The 18,488-nt window shown below is 41.9% G+C and overlaps 1 long non-coding RNA gene across 1 annotated transcript; it reads left to right on the top strand.

The window, feature by feature from the left end:
• Positions 1-10,165: 10,165 nt before the first annotated feature.
• Positions 10,166-18,429, top strand: LOC139558746 (uncharacterized). The gene is made up of 2 exons (XR_011671634.1): positions 10,166-10,279; positions 13,700-18,429. It is a non-coding gene; the product is annotated as an uncharacterized lncRNA (long non-coding RNA).
• Positions 18,430-18,488: the final 59 nt, after the last annotated feature.

Raw genomic sequence — 18,488 nt, 5'->3', positions numbered from 1 at the left:
GCTCCGAGTCATTTTAATTTGGGAATTCTGTTCGCAAGTATTTCTGCACATAATAGAGAGGCACATTATCAAATACAAATGTAAGCATCGTTTGAAATTATGTTTTAGTCAAATATCTGTTTGGGATTCTTGCGGTCAATTTGCAGTCTATAAATGATTTAAAATTATGTTCTGGCCCCCTGACCATCTGCTCAATAATTTTTTATTTTTTTTAAATCGGCCTTCGGCGGAATCTAGTTGATGATCCCTGTAAGAAATAAACTGACCTCAGGTTAACTTAACTCACCATCAGGTGGTTTTAAAAAGGATGGGCCAGTGCATTCTCTTAGTACACTGTGTTGGGAATGGGACCCTTTATCAAATACGATATTCATGATAGGATGAGGGACTTTTTAAAATGGCCTCTTTATTTTCCAAATGCCTTTCTTTAGTATTGTTTTACAACTATCTGTTTCTGACAATGTTTTGTATTTACAGTTGACGTCGGAAGTTTACATACACCTTAGCCAAATACATTTAAACTCAGTTTCTCACAATTCCTGACATTTAATCCTAGTAAAAATTCCCTGTCTTAGATCAGTTAGGATCACCACTTTATTTTAAGAATGTGAAATGTCTGAATAATAGTAGAGAAAAAAAAAAAACAGCTTTAAGCTTTAATTTGAAAGTTTACATACACATTAGTATTTGGTAACATTGCCTTTAAATTGTTTAACTTGGGTCAAATGTTTCAGGTAGCCTTCCACAATCTTCCCACAATAAGTTGGGTGAATTTTGGCCCATTCCTCCTGACAAATCTGGTGCAACCGAGTCAGGTTTGTAGGCCTCCTTGCTCGCACACACTTTTTCAGTTCTGCCCACAAATGTTCTATAGGATTGAGGTCAGGGCTTTGTGATAGCCACTCCAATACCTTGACTTTGTTGTCCTTAAGCCATTTTGCCACAACTTTGGAAGTATGCTTGGGGTCATTGTCCATTTGGAAGACCCATTTGCGACCAAGCTTTAACTTTCTGACTGATGTCTTGAGATGTTGCTTCAATATATCCAGATAATATCCCCTTCCCCATGATGCTATCTATTTTGTGAAGTGCACCAGACCCTCCTGCAGCAAAGCACCCCCACAACATAATGCTGCCACCCCCGTGCTTCACGGTTGGGATGGTGTTCTTCGGCTTGCAAGCATCTCCCTTTTTCCTCCAAACATAATGATGGTCATTATGGCCAAACAGTTCTATATTTGTTTCATTAGACCAGAGGACATTTCTCCAAAAAGTACCATCTTTGTCACCATGTGCAGTTGCAAACCGCAGTCTGGCTTTTTTTATGGTGGTTTTGGAGCAGTGGCTTCTTCCTTGCTGAGCGGCCTTTCGGGTTATGTCGATATAGGACATGTTTTACTGTGGCTATAGATACTTTTGTACCTGTTTCCGCCAACATCTTCGCAAGGTCCTTTGCTGTTGTTCTGGGATTGATTTGCACTTTTCGCAGCAAAGTACGTTCATCTCTTGGAGACAGAACGCGTCTCCTGCCATGAGTGGTATGACGGCTGCGTTGTCCCATGGTGTTTATACTTGCGTACTATTGTTTGTACAGATGAACGTGGCACCTTCAGGCGTTTGGAAATTGCTCCAAAGGATAAACCTGACTTGTGGAAGTCTACACATTTTTTCTGAGGTCTTGGCTGATTTTCCCATGATTTCAAGTGTAACCGATGTGAAATGGCTAGCTAGTTAGCGGTGGTGCGCGCTAATAGCGTTTCAATCGGGTGATGTCACTCTGAGACCTGAAGTAGTTGTTCCCCATGCTCTGTAAGGACCGTGGCTTTTGTGGCACGATGGGTAACGATGCTTCGTGGGTGACTGTTGTCTGTGTGCAGAGGGTCCCTGGTTCGAGCCAGGCGAGGGGACGGATGAAAGCTATACTGTTACACAAGCAAAGTTTGCAGAGTTTGAAGGTAGGCCTTGAAATACATCCACAGGTACACCTCCAATTGACTCAAATGATGTCAATTAGTCTATCCGAAGCTTCTAAAGCCATGACATAATTTTCTGGAATTTTCCAAGCTGTTTAAAGGCACAGTCAACTTAGTGTATGTAAACTTCTGACCCGCTGGAATTGTGATACAGTGAAATAATCTGTCTGTAAACAATTGTTGGAAACATTACTTGTGTCATGCACAAAGTAGATGTCCTAACCGACTTGCCAAAACTATAGTTTGTTAAGAAGAAATTTGTGGAGTGGTTAAAAAACAAGTTTAATGACTCCAACCTAAGTGTATGTAAACTTCCGACTTCAACTGTATATACAGGATGAATTGGTATGCCTTTCATACTCAAATCAAACAGCTTTACGTTTGAGTTTGAGTTCATTTTTATCTTTACAGGGACAGTGCACATTAATCAACGTTTCAGTTAAAGTGCCGGTTTTAGCCAGCCGGCAATTTTTTTATTGCAGTCCCTGGCCAGGTTATTAAAAACAATTCCAATAACAATACAGACAAACAATTAGCAGTGAGCACATGCAGAGCAACATTGAACAAGCAGCATGCACACAGAGCAACAGCACAAAAAGCATCACAACAAAATCCATAAAAGCAACTAAGTGTTTCCATACCTCACAAGAAACAGATAACATGGAAAGTGGCAATACACAGCTAGGGATTGTTTTCACAAGTTTGATTGGCCTTTAGCCATGTCTTCATGTTTTTTGTGAAGGTGTGATAAGTGGTTTCAATTGTGTGTGTCTGATGGCAGTGTGTTCCAGACATGGGAAGCTTTCACAAAGAAAGCAGATTGACTAAATGTGCTTTTCCTTAAGGGAACTATACAGTGACCTCTCATGGCAGACCTTGTGGATCTGCTGCAGAGGGTTTGGGTTTTCTGTTTGACAAGAGTACTAAGTGGGGCGGGGCCATTTAGAATTTTGAATACAAGACATGCGTTGGTGTATTGCACAAGATTATCCCAAGTCAGAAGCTTATGCTTTCTGAGAATGTAACAGTGATGATGGCTATTGGGCCTGTTTGTTGACAGACTGAATGGGTTTTAATGTTGTGCAGCAAGCTTGGGCCCAACTAGTCTAGCAGTATGTTAAGTGGGGGAGGATTAAAAATGGTACTAACCGTAAGTGGTAAAAATCCTCTACGGGATCAGTGTCCCTATACCGGGACGGTTATGCTAACGTTCGCTAATGTGAAGAGCATGACGTTTTAAGTAAGGGCAAACTTTCCAGGACATAGACATGTCTTATATGGGCAGAAAGCTTAAATTCTTGTTAATCTAACTGCACTGTCCAATTTACAGTAGCTATTACAGTGAAAAAAGACCATGCTATTGTTTGAGGAGAGTGCACAACAGCAAAAAACGTATCACGGCAACTGGTTTTATACATTCACCTCTGAAGGTAAATAATGTACTTACATTCAGTAATCTTGCTCTGATTTGTCATCCTGAGGGTCCCAGAGATATCGCTAGATTCTCACACAAAATGGCCGACGTGTCAGTCTGTGCTAGCAAAACAGGGGTGACAGGGGTTTGCAAGCCCCTGTGTCAGGGCTTACAAACCATTACAGACTACAAAGGAAAGCACAGCCGAGAGCTGTCCAGTGACACGAGCCTACCAGACGAGCTAAACTACTTCTATGCTCGCTTTGAGGAAAATAACATTGAAACATGTATGAGAGCACCAGCTGTTCCGCAGCCGATGTGAGTAAGACCTTACAACAGGTCAACATTCACAAGGCCGTAGGGCCAGACGGATTACCAGGACGTGTACTGCGAGCATGCGCTGACCAACTGGCAAGTGTCTTCACTTACATTTTCAACCTCTCCCTGTCCGAGTCTGTAATACAAGCATGTTTTAAGCAGACCATCGTAGTGCCTGTGCCCAAGAACACTAAAGTAAACTGCCTAAACGACTACCGATCTGTAGCACTCACGTCTGTAGCCATGAAGTGCTTCGAAAGGCTGGTCATGACTCACATCAACACCATTATCCCAGAAACCCTAGACCCACTCCAATTTGCATACCGCCCCAACAGATCCACAGATGATGCAATCTCTATTGCACTCCACACTGCCCTTTCCCACCTGGACAAAAGGAACACCTATGTGAGAATGCTATTCATTGACAGCTCAGCGTTCAACACCATAGTGCCCTCAAAGCTCATCAATCAGAGACCTGGAGGTCAGAGACCTGGCCGTGTGGTGCCAGGACAACAACCCCCCCCCCCCCTCAACGTGATGAAGACAAAGGAGATGATTGTGGACTACAGGAAAAAGAGGACCGAGCACGTCCCCATTCTCATCGACAGGTTTGCAGGTTGAGAGCTTCAAGTTCCTTGGTGTGCACATCATCAACAAACTAACATGGTCCAAGCACACCAAGACAGTCGTGAAGCGGGCTCGACAAAACCTATTCCCCCTCAGGAGATTTGGCATGGGTCCTCAGATCCTCGAAAGGTTCTACAGCTGAACCATCGAGAGCATCCTGACTGGTTGCATCACTGCCTGGTATGGCAACTGCTCAGGCTCCGACTGCAAGGCACTACAGAGGGTAGTGTGAACGGCCCAGTACATCACTGGAGCCAAGCTTCCTGCCATCCAGGACCTCTATACCAGGCAGTGTCAGAGGAAGTCCCTAAAAATTGTCCAAGACTTCAGCCACCCTAGTCATAGACTGTTCTCTCTGCTACCGCACAGCAAGCGGTACCGGAGCGACAAGTCTAGGTCCAAGAGGCTTCTAAACAGCTTCTACCCCAAAGCCATAAGACTCCTGAACACCTAATCAAATGGCTACCCAGACTATTTGCATTGACCCCCCCCCCCCCCCCCTTTTCAACTCTCTGTTGTTATCATCTATGCATAGTCACTTTAACTCTCTACCTACATGTACATATTACCTCAACTAACCGGTGCCCCTGCACATTGACTCTGTACTAGTACCCCCCTGTATATAGTCATTTTATTATTTAATTTTTATTATCATATTGTTATTTTACTGCTGCTCTTTAATTACTTGTTATTTTTATTTCTGATTCTTATCCGTATTTTTTTTAAACTGCATTGTTGGTTAGGGGCTCGTAAGTAAGCATTTCACTGTAAGGTCTACACCTGTTGTATTTGGTGCATGTGACTAATACAATTTGATTTTCATTTGAAAATGGGGTGCAGGAGACTGGCAAAGATGGCTCCCTTTGGCAAAGGTTAAACACCATTGGAGAGGCAGTAGGCCAGTAGGCAACTCAACATGTTTTGTCCACTCCAGGGACAAAAGAGCATGCAAAAAGCGACATAGACAGCAGCCCACTCAGCGCATTCCATTGCCTGTTTGACATCAACATGTTGATGCACTGATGACAGTTCATTGGACATGTCTTTGGATGAGGTTCAAGCCTTCATTGTGCTCCTGTACGTTCGTGGGACGTTCAGTGGCAATTGCATGAAGATGGAGAGCTTTTGGAATGACCAATGGGGGGGGTCATCTTTTTTAGGCAAACAATGTCAAGGAACAGATTTAGAGATATCATGCAATATTTATGATTGGACCACAAAGAAATAAAGAGTCAAAGTATCAAAAATGACACATTTCCCCCGTGTCACACGTTTGGAACAGTTTTGTCAAAAATAGCATCGCCTGCTACAATCCAGGGCCGAATATTGCCGTGGATTCGTAGTGCGTTTTCTCACATTTCATGGGAAACAAGCTGGACCGTTATGGAATCAAGTTCTGGCTGGCAGTGGATGCTGACCACGTGAATGGTTTCCCCGACTTGGGGAAAGTGGATGACAGCCAGACAACTGGACAGTGCCAGTGTGGTGCTGAAGCTTATGGAACCTTGTCTTGATTAAAACTTCTTAGGGATAGGCGTCCTGTTAATGGGACAGTTGTAAATCATGCACCGCCTTATGTCACCATCGCATATTTTAGAGAAACGACAAATGTCGGTAGATATAAGTGTCTTATATCGGCTGAAAGCTTAAATTCTTGTTAATATAATTGCACTGTCCAATTTACAGTAGCTACTACTGCAAACAAATGCCATGCTATTGTTTGAGGAGAGCTCCTAACAACAAAACACTTTTTTCACCACGATAGGCTTGATAAATTCACCTCTGAAGGTGAAATGTGTACTTACATTCTGAAATCTTGCTCTGATTTATCATCCAAAGGGTCCCAGAGATAACATGAAGTGTTGTTTTTTGTTTTTCACATCCTAAAAAGGTCCATATAGCATGCACGATACATTTTTTATTTCCACTCGTTCAATTTGCAAAGAAATGAATCTGTGAAAATGTATTCGTCAGAGATCCTAGGATGTAACCAGACTTCACTATATCATTAGGGGTGTCCTATATTCTATAGGACACCAAATTTGGTCAGAGAGCGATGCCTTCATGGCACACCGATGACGCGGCCGGTCTTCATTTGATCGACTGTATCATTGTCAAATAAGCACCAATCGGGGTCCAACAAAGTTAGCTAGATAGCCAATGAGCTGGGCTTTATGGGAGTATCCGGAAACCCTGTCTCTGTCGCAAAATGTAGGTGCTAACCTTTTGCGACAGCATGCCTTTTCCTTTTGGACAAAAGTTATAAGAATATTCCGAGTTATGAAGTTATGAAAACTGGTTGTTTTGCAAATGTTGAACTTATAATATGGCTACTAATACTGGAAAAGCTAAATCAAAGTCCAAGTATACAGATTTGAGGATATTCTTGCAGAAAAATGTAATATGAATGTCAATGTCTCCTTCACGATTTGCCCAAATGTACCTGGGTGACTTCACACTAAATGTCATGTAGTTCGCTCATTCTTCAGGTAATCCGTCTAAAACTTTGCACATCCATTGCTGTCATCTTGTGGACACCATCGGAATTACAACCATAGTGATGGCTAGAACTGGGACCTTTCTCTTGCATTTCAAGGACAGTGGTAGAATGTGACATAAGCTAAACATCTAGCTGGCTAGCTCATCGTGTCTCAGTCTAAACTGTACACTCAAAAATACAGAAAGGAGTGGGAATCAAACCCTGAATTCAAAGGCTGGTTGAAGCCATTTATTGGAGATGATACACGGGCATACTGCCTGTATTGTAAGGGTGATTTCTACGCCAAACTTAGTGATGTAAAAAAACACATGACAACTCAAAAACATACTCAAAAGGCAAAGCCTTATAACAGTTCCACCCAAAACAAGCTGCCATTTATGGTTTAAAAAATTGACTCTGCAAAAATGGCTGTGGTCACCATGGCATTAGCTATCGCTGAACCCTGTTCCATGCTGGCATGTGATCACATTGGAGAAGCATGTATAGATGCTTTCTCAGACTCCACTGCTGCTACCCACTTCAAAATGCACAGGACAAAGTGCCCAGAAATTATTAATGGTGTTCTAGCACCATACTTTCTGAAAAAGCTGGTCGCGGATGTGGGTGACCACCTCCTCCTTGATGTTTCAGCCTCCTCCTCAATGAGTCCACGGATGTAAGTGTTTCTAAGTACCTGGGGGTTGTGATAAGGTACTTTAGTGACACCAAGCAGACAATTGTATCAACATTTCTGGGGCTTGTTGAGTTGGAGGAAGGAGATGCCAAATCTATAGCCCGTGCTGTTGAGGCTTTCCTCGAGAAGTGTTGTCTTAAAGAGAAACTCCTGGGGATAGGGACTGACAATGCCTCTGTTATGACGGGGATTACAACGGGGTCCATAAAGTGCTGAAGGAGGAGTATGGCCTCAAATATCTGGTTCTAATTCACTATGTGTGCCACTCTCTGCAGCTTGCTCATTTGTAGTTCTAAACATATTTAGGGTGTTTTTTACTCACTTTTTGTCTCTCCCAAGACGTTATTCCTCTCTCCTACAGCGTCCATCACAATTACATGCACATGGCCAATTATGCAAATTAGGTGACGACGTCATTTAGCGACTTTTAGGACAGCCAATAGCTACTTTCCTTACTGAGAAGTTGGCAACACTGCCTGCCAACGAGTTAGCGAAAATAATTGTCAGGGGGATAGGACTAAATGTAGGAACAGAACTATTGAGGTTTGTTCGGAATGCGGCAGATATGTTTGTGGAAAGTGCGCGAAGACAGCGAAGAAAAGAATCGTCTGCCACAAATACTAGTAGCAGGACACTTTCCAAAATCCCCAAGTTTGCAGCATGCGTAAAAGCCCACACGGACGGACTATGGCGCACGAACGATGAAGACAGATGTTGATGCATTGGCTGCATTTTCATCGACATACAAAACAAGTGGCCTACTACTTCAACATGACTGCAGCATATCAGCTTGGCAAAGCTTTAAAGCTTTATGAATATATAAGTATAGGCTACAGAGTTTGACGATGGATGAAGTTATGTGGTCTTTGTTTGCATTGAATTTACAAACAAGTACTGACTGTATGTAATGTGTAACCAAAACGAGTGAACAAAATGTAGGTTAAGCATGAAGGTTACGCATGTGAAATAAAAGGTGTTATAGCTTACTTTTGACTAATAAGAATATTTTAATCTCCAAAAGAAACAATGTTTGAGACAAAATAAACACCAAACAACTAAATAGGACTCTGACTGCACATGCTAAAATAAATAGATTAAAGTTTGGGCAATCGATACATTATACATGTTGAAGGTGGGCAACAAGGCCTCTGTCTTTCCAAATTCAATTGTGTGTTTAATTTTGAGATGGCTTGTGCTATTCTTGGGACGTACCTACTCTGAACCTTAACTTCTAACCTAACCTTAATCTAACGCTAACCTAACCATTTTAAACGTCAACATCAATGGGGTGATGTCAGAGTTGGGATGTCCCAGGAATCCCTGATAGCAACTATCATTTTGGCCCTCCAAAGTTTCACCAGTAAAAAAAAAAAAATCTGGAAAACGATATTCAAGCACAATTCCCCCCCCCCCCCCCCCCCATAAAACATTGATTAGGAATAGAGTTATTAAAATTAATAGGAAATCCATTTTCAAAGGCATTTGGTTTGACACGGGTATTCATTTTGTATGTGATTTGTTAGACAAGACTGGGGAGTTTCTGCCGTTTGATGAGTTCATTGGTAAATTTCAGGTTAATATTACTCAGAGAGTATATTAAGGTTTGCAAAGCAAATCCACTTCCTTTACTTAAACTTATTAAGAACACTTTGCTATATTATGAGGTTGTTCCCACTTTTAATGACTTGAACCTTTTGGATAAAAAATTAAACAAGAAGTGGATACAATTGGCAGTTAATGAAGTAATTTTTGGTGTTTATAATTAAATATGTTTCTATGGAAGTGACCAACCCGTGCTATGGTCAAAAGCGACAACTTTTTACCTTAATTGTCCAGTTATCCCAAAAGTTAAAGAAACCCATTTTTAAATATTTTTCTTCTATCTACCCTGTAAATGATTTCTTGCACAAAAGGTTCAATTTTTACAAAATGCCTTTAGTTTTTTGTTCCTCTGGTTCAGAATCTATAGAGCATTTTTTTTTTTCATGCCGCCATTCTAGTAAACTATAGCTTGAAATTCATTAATGGTTGTGTATAAAATCTCCAGAATGACCTATGTTTACCTTTGATGATGTTAAATGGCATTATGCTTATCCTTGTAATTCCGAACATAACTATTTCATTAACATTATTATTCTCTTGGCAAAATATTATATTCACAAATGTAAATGTTATGGAAAAATGCCTTATTTTGTAGTTTTTTTTCATAAAACTTACAATTTTATAAAACTTAAAAAGTTGGGGAAATTATTATAAGTCATTATTAGAAGCCATGTCTCTGAATGTCTGTTAATGTCTCATTGCTTTGTCACATAAATTATGTCCTGAATTCCTATTAAAAAATAATAATAATCCGGGGTCGTTTTATTTTTTCATTGCATTCACAGGAATGTCCCTGTATTGATTTGTAATATTGTTATTATTGTTGCAATAAATAATACCAAATAAAAAAATAGGAACATTTTGAGATTGCGACAGTTGCTAAAACTCCCACAAGAGGGCAATGAATAAAGACGTTTCTATTTCTGTGTGTCAGGCGCTTGCCTCAGATTTTGTGAATGATCCGGATGTACATTGCCTGGCCCGGTCGTGCGTAAACGTCATTGAGCTATAATAAGAAAGTCAACTTGCGTAAGCTATTCATTTGCGTCACTGCATAGAAACGTTATGTCACAGATTTTATATTATATTGACAAGACACTCGAGTGACTGTTCTAACAATGGAAATTCCGTGTCCTCGAAGATGGAAGGCAGGCGGAACGAGGCAAGATCAGGTGGGACAATGGTAGCCAATGAGAGGGCAGATACGAGGGTGACCAACAGGCACAACTCCAATATAAAGTATATTTTTTCAAAGTTGCCGAAATGCCACGTATGTCAACTTACATCAGTGCGTTTGTGACAACCTAACCATTACGAAACATCTACTCGATCAATAAGCCTCTCCTAGCAACTTCTCAAATGCCTATTTTATTCATTCAACCATGACACTGATTGACCTCCATACAAAAATTTGCTTAGGGGTCACTTAGGGGTCTTATCTTTGTTAATTTGTGGACAGATTTTGGGCGGAGTAAACTCTCTCTTGCTTCGCCTCTTCCTCTCTGACTACACAAACCAGTAGACCCTACACCACACACTGCCCATACCTTTTTAGATAATTCTGATGTGCCTGAAGACACAAAGTCATTGGGGAAAATGTGTCATTCGTGCTCTGAGACAACAACTTAATTTATTTCCAAAATTTTCCCTTTGAGTAGGCCTAACTGTTCTGTGTCCTGGCTGTCACTTATAAAACCTGTATAAAACCGGATTCTCACTACAGTCAAATGGATACATGGACATAATCAGTAATAACTTAAAGGGTGACTGCACTTCCTAATTTGGCCTCGTTTTACATTTGGTCAGAGAGGAAGAGGCGAAGCTTGGCCGGATTTACTCCACCCAAGCAGTACCAGAGCACCAAGTCTGGGACCAAAAGGCTCCTGAACAGCTTCTACCCCCAAGCCATAAGACTGCTGAGCAGTTAATCAAATGGCTACACAGACTATTGCATTGACCTCCTTTTTTTTGCACTGACTCTCTTGCGCTGGCTCTACGGTAGGCATACTCACTGGACTCTACCCACACACTCACACATTCTACACTGACACTCCAACACACACACACTACATATACTCACACACACATGCATATTGATGCCACACATAGACACACTTTCACAATTTTCACACACGCTGCTGCTACTCTGTTTATTATCTATCCTGATTGCCTAGTCACTTCTACCCCTACCTACATGTACAGTGCATTCGGAAAGTATCCAGACCCCTTCACTTTTTCCACATTTTGTTACGTTACAGCCTTATTCTAAAATGTATTAAATCGTTTTTTTCCCCCTCATCAATCTACACACAATATTCCACAATGACAAAGCAAAAACAGGTTTTTATAAATGTTTGCTAATTTATTAAAAATTAAAAATGGAAATATCACATTTACATAAGTATTCAGACCCTTTATTAAGTACTATGTTGAAGCACATTTGGCAGCGATTACAGCCTTGAATCTTCTTGTGTATGACGCTACAAGCTTGGCACACCTGTATTTGGGGAGTTTCTCCCATTCATCTGTGCACATCCACTCAAGCTCTGTCAGGTTGAATGGGGAGCGTCAGGTCTCTCCAGAGATGTTCGATCGAGTTCAAGTCTGGGCTCTGGCTGGGCCAGTCAAGGATATTCAGAGACTTCTTCCGAAGCCACTCCTGCGTTGTCTTGGCTGTGTGCTTAGGGTCGTTGTCCTGTTGGAAGGTGAACCTTCTCCCCAGTCTGAGGTCCTGAGCACTTTGTAGCAGGTTTTCATCAAGGATCTCTCTGTACTTTGCTCCGTTCATCTAGTTTCCCAGTCCCTGCTGCTGAAAAACCTCCCCACAGCATGATGCTGCCACCACCATGCTTCACCAACACCATGCAATAGCCTGATGGTCACTGTGAAGCATCGTGGTGGCAGCATCATGCTGTGGGGAGGTTTTTCAGTGGCAGGGACTGGAAGACTAGTCAGGATAGAGGGAAACATGAACTTGAGAGGATCTGCAGAGAAGAATGGGAGAAGCTCCCCAAATACAGGTGTGCCAAGCTTGTAGCGTCATACCCAAGAAGACTCAAGGATGTAATCGCTGCCAAAGGTGCTTGAACAAAGTACTGAGTAAAGGGTCTGAATACTTATGTAAATGTAATATTTCCATTTTTATTTTTAATACATTTTCTAAAAATTCAACAAAAAAAAAAATCCTTTCTCGTTATGGAGTATTGTGTGTGAAAAAAACAACAACAATTTAATCAATTTTAGAATAAGGCTTTAACATAACAAAATGTGTAAAAAGTCAAGGGGTCTGAATACTTTCCAAATGCACTGTATATGGTGTTCTGTGTTAAGACTTTCCCCCTTCATACTTGGCCTGAGACCAAACAAAAGAAAAGGATGACCAAATGGACTTTGTTTGCATGTGTGAATCAACTCCTTGATATTGCCAGAGGGTGACAGACTGCTCAGACTCAGTGAGCATAGCCTTGCTATTGAGAGAAGATGCCGTAGACAGACCTTGCTCTCAAGAGAAGACAGGCTATGCGCGTACTCAGTGACGACCAGTCATTCAGGGCACTCTGCCCCAACTGTTTTGAGCCCCACCTGTTTAACTAAAAAAAAACATATACATTTGCAAACAATGTAAAAATAATAATAATTGAGTTAATAAAGCCGCATACAAACATGGTCTCTTTTTTGTTTTCTTGAGTAAGGCAGCTCCAAAATGCGGGGTGTTTCAGTCTAGCTCAGTGCTTTCTGCGGTGGTGGGGCAGCCAGCGGAAAATATGGAGCGTATGGGTTGGTAATGTTCTCTAGTTGCGCCGTGATTGGCTCAGTGTTCTGTCACTCATGGGGACACTACGTCACCGTAAAATCTACGGGGAGATCTTGAAAGTAAAAGCCTCTTGGGTGCTGCCATAGATTTACATTAGAATTGCCCATCCAAGAAAGCTCAAGGTCATTGGCCACAGATAAAATGACGTCAAATCACGTTATATCTACCGTAGCATCTCAACATCATACTTTCAAAATCTTAGCAAGCTAGACAAGCAGTCATCATTGTGAATCTAGTCAACAACCTACTGGCAAATACTGGCAAACCTACTGGCAATAATTGTCACATGAAGAGAAATTATAGATAAAACGTATCGGTGCTCATCGGCCATTGGACACAAACATTACACAACAAGTTGGAAATTGCAAATTCAACAATGAGTGGTTTGGAAGGAATCAGTGGCTAACTGCAAGCGTGGCAAAGCAATCAATAGCCTGCTATTCAGTGGAGTCTGGGTTTAAGGGTCTCTTTTTCAAGCTTAAAAGGATAAACATTCATATGCAACACCATGGGCCAGAAAAAGGTTGAATACCGTAGCTATGCTGTCAATCCAGCATGATTTCTGCCTTGTTCAAAACAACTGGAAACTCAGAAGTGGGAAATCTCAGACTTCAGTGAGTTCAAGACAACTGGGAACTATGGAAAAAACGAACTCCGACTGGGAAAATACATTTTGAACGATCATCCAACTCGAAATTCCAAGTTGGGAACTCGGGCCTCTTTCTAGCGCTCCGACCTGAAGATCACTGACGTCATGATTTGGCCTTGTTTCTTTCAGAGTTCCCAGATGTCTTGAAAGCACCATAAATCCAGAGAATGCCAGACTTTGATGACAAAGTTTGATGACAAAATTTGCCCACAAGAAGGATTGCCACTCCACCTTCTTTTTCAAGTGAGCACAGCACAACAAGGTGAGTCCAAAAATGTATTGTATGCTGCTGCATAAATTATGTAATAAGCCAGGGAGATATATATACTGTTGCTAAGAAAGTAATACTAACTGTATATTATGTAGTAAGCTGTAAATAGCCATGTGCCTCACCCTAATAATTAGCTCCCTTTCCCCCTCATAACTTAGCCTACTGTTCTGACTTGGTGGTGCACATGTAGCCTATAGCCTGTTTTAGAGAAATGTAATCATTTAATATTTTAAGAGCTTTCATTGTCTGCTTATATGGCCCCTTTATTTATCCTACGGTTCTGACTTGGTGTACAGAGAGAATACTGTAAGAATGGCCCATGTTCTGAATTCTGTTGCTGTACAAATGATTATATTGATTACATTTGTCCTAGCTCGCTCATTAATGTCTTAATCTAAATTACGGATTGCCTCTTATCCGCTCATCGTTCCATTTATGCCATAGTTTGTACATCTCAATTGTCAGTAGAAACCACATTTGTTTAAGCAAGTCAGCCATATCAAACAGCTGGAAGCAGGACTTTCTCCTGTAGAGCAAAATTTTTATGGAAATATCTGCATATCCATGTGAGAGTCTCAGACTCGGTCTCGACCTTTAAGTCTTTACTTAAGAATCATCTGTTCAGTAGGTCCTGCGATTGAGTGTAGTCTGGCCCAGGGGTGTGAAGGTGAACGGCAAGTCACTTGAGCGACGAACTGCCCTTGCTGTCTCTGCCTGGCCGGCTCCCCTCCACTGCGATTCTCTGCCTCTGACCCTATTACGGGGCTGAGTCACTGGCATACTAGTGCTCTTCCATGCCGTCCCTAGGAGGGGTGCGTCACTTGAGTGGGTTGAGTAACAGACGTGATCTTCCTGTCCGGTTTTGCGCCACCTTGGGCTTGTGCGGTGGAGGAGATCTTCGTGTGCTATACTCAGCCTTATCTCAGGGTAGTAAGTTGGTGGTCTGTTGATATCCCTCTAGTGGTGTGGGGGCTGGGCTTTGGAAAAGTGGGTGGGGTTATATACTGCCTGGTTGGCCCTGTCCGGGGGTATCGTCGGACGGGGCCACAGTGTCCCCTGACCCACCCATCTCCAGTATCTATGCTGCAATTGTCTATGTGTCACACCCTGATCTGTTTCACCTGTCTTTGTGATTGTCTCCACCCCCCTCCAGGTGTCGCCCATCTTCCCCATTATCCCCTGTGTATTTATACCTGTGTTCTCTGTTTGTCTGTTGCCAGTTCGTCTTGTTTTTCAAGTCAACCAGCGTTTTTGTGTCTCAGCGCCTGCTGTTCCCAGACTCTCTTTTTCTCGCCCTCCTGGTTTTGACGCTTGCCTGTTCTGACTCTGAGCCCGCCTGCCTGACCACTCTGCCTGCCCCTGACCCTGAGCCTGCCTGCCAAGCTGTACCTTTCCCCTACCTCTGGATTATTGACCTCTGCCTACCCTGACCCTGAGCCTGCCTGCCGTCCGCTACCGTTGCCCCCCTGCGTCTGCCTGCCTTGACCTGTCTATTGCCTGCCCCTGTTGGATTATTAAACTTTGTTAATTCGACGTTGTCTGCATCTGGGTCTTACCTTCACACCTGATACTATGTGTCAGGGGCTAGGCACAGTCTTTTATTCATGGTGTAAATCTCCTGTCTTATCTGGTACCATGTTTGAATTTAAGTATGTTTCCTCTAAGTCTCTCTCTCTCCCTCTCTCCCTCCCCTCCCGGAGGACCTGAGCCATAGGATCATGCCTCAGGACTACCTGGCCTGATGACTCCTGGCTGTCCCCAGTCCACCTGGTCGTGCTGCTGCTCCAGTTTCAACTGTTCTGCCTGTGGCTAGGGAACCCTGACCTGTTCACCGGATGTGCTACCCTGTCCCGAACCTGCTGTTTCCGACTCTCTCTACCGCAACTCCTGTCTTGACCTCTGAATGCTTGGCTATGAAAAGCCAACTGACATTTACTCCTGAGGTGCTGACCTGTTGCACCCTCTACAACCACTGTGATTATTATTTGACCCTGCTGGTCATCTATGAACGTTTGAACATCTTGGCCATGTACTGTTATAATCTCCACCTGGCACAAACAGAAAAGGACTGGCCACCTCTCAGAGCCTAGTTCCTCTCTAGGTTTCTTCCTAAATTCCTGCCTTTCTAAGATGTTTTTCCTAGCCACCATGCTTCTACATTTGCATTGCATGCTGTTTGGAGTTTTAGGCTGGGTTTCTGAATAGCACTTTGTGATATCTACTGATGTAAAAATGGATATTCAAATACATTTGATTGCTTGATATCAGCAATGTTTTTTAAAAAGGCAGTAAATGAGGCTGAATGAACTGTTTCGCTGTCAGACAAGACTGATATCCAGGTGTAACGGTAGTAAGGATTCACTCCATGGTGCTGAAAGCAAAGCTCTGCTAATAGAACAGCTTTAAGTAGGCCCTAACAGGTTGTGGGTACTGTTTGTTACCGTTATAGTGCAATTAATGTATTGTTTAGTGTTGTATTTTTGCTGGAATGCATTAAAGATTTTTATTTTGCCCCACCAAGATGTACATGCTAAAATAGCTACTGTGCATGACTATATTAGAGACACATATTTCCCTCAGATTACACAGACCCACAAAAAAAAATCTAAAAAATCTTTGATAAACTCCCATATCTATTGGGTGAAATACCATATTGTGCCATCACAGCAGCAAGATATGTAACCTGTTTCCACAAGAAAAGGGCAACCAGTGACGAACAAACACCATTGTAAAACAGTTTAAGTCGGAAGTTTACGTACACCTTAGCCAAATACATTTAAATTCAGTTTCACAATTCCTGACATTTAATCCTCGTAAAAATTCCCTGTCTTAGGTCAGTTAGGATCACCACTTTATTTTAAGAATGTGAAATGTCAGAATAATAGTAGAGAATTGTTTTTTAAAGTTTTTATTTCTTTCATCACATTCCCAGTGGGTCAGAAGTTTACATGCACTCAATTAGTATTTGGTAGCATTGCCTTTAAATTGTTTAACTTGGGTCAAATGTTTCAGGTAGCATTCCACAAGCTTCCCACAATAAGTTGGGTGAATTTTGGCCCATTCCTCCTGACAGAGCTGGTGTAACTGAATCAGGTTTGTAGGCCTCCTTGATCGCACACGCTTTTTCCGTTCTGCCCACAAATGTTCTATAGGATTAGGTCAGGGCTTTGTGATGGCCACTCCAATACCTTGACTTTGTTGTCCTTAAGCCATTTTCCACAACTTTGGAAGTATGCTTGGGGTCATTGTCCATTTGGAAGACCCATTGCGATCAAGCTTTAACTTCCTGACTGATGTCTTGAGATGTTGCTTCAATATATGCACATCATTTTCCTTCTCATGATGCTATCTATTTTGTGAAGTGCACCAGTCCCTCCTGCAGCAAAGCACCCCCACAACATGATGCTGCCACACCCGTGCTTCACGGTTGGGATGGTGTTCTTCGGCTTGCAAGTCTCCCCTTTTTTCCTCCTAACATAACGATGGTCATTATGGCCAAACAGTTCCATTTTTGTTTCATCAGACCAGAGGACATTTCTCCAAAAAGTTCCATCTTTGTCCCCATTTGCAGTTGCAAATCGTAGTCTGGCTTTTTTATGGTGGTTTTGGAGCAGTGGCTTCTTCCTTGCTGAGCGCCCTTTCAGGTTATGTCGATATAGGACTCATTTTTACTGTGGATATAGATACTTTTGTGCCTGTTTCCTCCAACATCTTCACAAGGTCCTTTGCTGTTGTTCTGGGATTGATTTGCACTTTTCGCACCAAAGTACGTTCATCTCTAGGAGACAGAACGCGTCTCCTTGCTGAGCAGTATGACGGCTGCGTGGTCCCATGGTGTTTATACTTGCGTACTATTGTTTGTACAGATGAACGTGGTACCTTCAGGCGTTTGGAAATTGCTCCCAAGGATGAACCAGACTTGTGGAGGTCTACAATTTCTTTTCTGAAGTCTTGGCTGATTTCTTTTGATTTTCCCATGATGTCAAGCAAAGAGGCACTGAGTTTGATGGTTGGCCTTGAAATACATCCACAGGTACACCTCCAATTGACTCAAATGATGTCAATTCGCCTATCAGAAGCTTCTAAAGCCATGACATAATTTTCTGGAATTTTCCAAGCTGTTTAAAGGCACAGTCAACTTAGTGTATGTAAACTTCTGACCCACTGGAATTGTGATACAGTGAATTTTAAGTGAAATAATCTGTCTGTAAACAATTGTTGGAAACATTACTTGTGTCATGCACAAAGTAGATGTCCTAACCGACTTGCCAAAACTATAGTTTGTTTACAAGAAATTTGTGGAGTGGTTGAAAAACAAGTTTTAATGGCTCCAACCTAAGTGTATGTAAACTTCCGACTTCAACTGTATAACCCATATATATTTGTATTTATTTTCCTTTTGTACTTCAACTATTTGCACATTGTTACAACACTGTGTATAGCCATAATAAGACATTTGAAATGTCTCTATTCCTTTGGATCGATTCTGAGTGTATTTTTTTACGGTTAATTTCACTTTTGTTTATCTATTTCACTGGCTTTGGCAATGTAAACATGTTTCCCATGCCAATAAAGCCCAATGAATTGACAGGAGGGCACTGCCTTGCAAAACATTCTATTTGCATTAGCAATTAGACCCCTGAAGGT

The sequence above is a fragment of the Salvelinus alpinus genome, chromosome 29, assembly GCF_045679555.1.
Source record: "Salvelinus alpinus chromosome 29, SLU_Salpinus.1, whole genome shotgun sequence".
Taxonomy (NCBI): domain Eukaryota; kingdom Metazoa; phylum Chordata; class Actinopteri; order Salmoniformes; family Salmonidae; genus Salvelinus; species Salvelinus alpinus.
This window is presented reverse-complemented; position numbering and strand designations above follow the sequence as displayed.